Below are 1,604 nucleotides of genomic sequence, written 5' to 3' on the forward strand. Positions count from 1 at the left end.
TCAGCCCTTCTATGACATCATCCATTTCTGAAATCTTGTTGCTTATATTTTGGATTTCTAATTGTTGTCTTTGTATAATTTATAGTTGTGAATTTATTTTGGCATTTTTTCCTGCATTATTTTCCTGAATTATTGCAATTTTTTCCATATTTTCCATGAATTTGTCTATTTTTTCCTCATATTTGTCAGCTTTTTGCCTCAGTCCTTGGAGAATTCGGAGTATTAGAGATTTGAATTCCCTATCAGGTAGTTCTAGTGCATTTTCTTCCACAGGAGAGTCATCTGGTGTTTTATTTTGGATACCTACTGGAACCATCCTGTCTAGTTTTTGTAAATGTTTTGATATTGTCTGCTGTTTATGGGGCATTCAGTAGTTATTTTTCTTGTTTATTGATTGTAGATTTGTTTGTTTCATCCCTTTTTTAAAAAAATAATTTGACTATGTCTGAGTAGGCGGACTGTGTGTCCTTTGTTGTTTGTTCGTCTGTGTGCTCAATACTTTTCTCCTCCTTCTCCAACTGGCAGTGTCAGTCACTCAGATATGGTACAGCAGGGCAGATCTAGCTGAAGAGAACTTACTGGGACGGGTTGTTTGTGGCACTTACTATAGCCAACAGGTCGGGTTGGTAATCAGTGCAGGGCAGGTTCCAGTAGGCCCTGCCTGTGCTGCTTGGTGGTATGATGTTAAGTGCATGGTGCAGGTAGGCAGGATGCAGCAGGGAGATTTTTATGTGTGGAGCTAAGATGTATATGGGAGAGAGGAGAGAGGAATAGGGGCCAAAAACATACAAACAAAAAAGAATGTTAGGGGAGCTTGCCGTTGGAATGGAGAGATGAGAGACTATGAAATGGTGAAAATCAGAAATGGGAAGAGGAAAAAAAGAAGAGAATGAATAAATAAAAATCAGAAAGTTTAAAGAACTGCAAAGTTCCCAGGGATCCCACTGATGCAGCTATGAGGTCTGGGGTAGTCACTCTGAGGTGTTGCAGTACAGCCTGGCTAGAAGGTGTAGAGGTATACTACGCCTGGTATTCAGGATCAGAAAGAGAAGGAAGATATAGAGAGATGAGAAACTGAGCAATGAAGAAGGACAAAAAGGGAAAAAGAGGGAAAAAGAAACAAAGCAAATTAAAAAAAAAAGTAGAAGAAGAAAGACCCCCCCAAAAAACAGAAAAAAAAAAAAAACCAACGAAAAAAGAAATTCTCTCAGGGATCCCTCTGTACGTCTGTGGAAGCTGAAGGGGAGTTCCTTGCCATGCAGCTCTGCCTGGCCAGAAAGTGCTCCCAACTCAAGAAAAGGAAGAGAAAACAAACAAACAATTCAAAATGTACAAACGAACAAAAGCCCCGGGATCCCACCAGCGCAGTAGCCCAGACCGGGAAGCAGCTCCACACTTGAATGGAGCTCCGCGGCCCCTCAGGAAGAAGCAAAGATGGTGCACAGAGCCAGGCACTTGAGCGAAAGGAGGGGGAGGCGGCGAGAGGCAAGGAAGAAATCAAAAGAAGCAGGGGAAAAAAAAAAAAAGCAACACCAGCAGCCAACAAATGGCACTGAGAGAGCCAGCTAGTGCGGGCTGGTGTTTCTGGACAAGAGACTGTGTCC

This window comes from Trichechus manatus, unplaced genomic scaffold (genome assembly GCF_000243295.1).
Source record: "Trichechus manatus latirostris isolate Lorelei unplaced genomic scaffold, TriManLat1.0 scaffold00055, whole genome shotgun sequence".
NCBI classification, from domain to species: domain Eukaryota; kingdom Metazoa; phylum Chordata; class Mammalia; order Sirenia; family Trichechidae; genus Trichechus; species Trichechus manatus.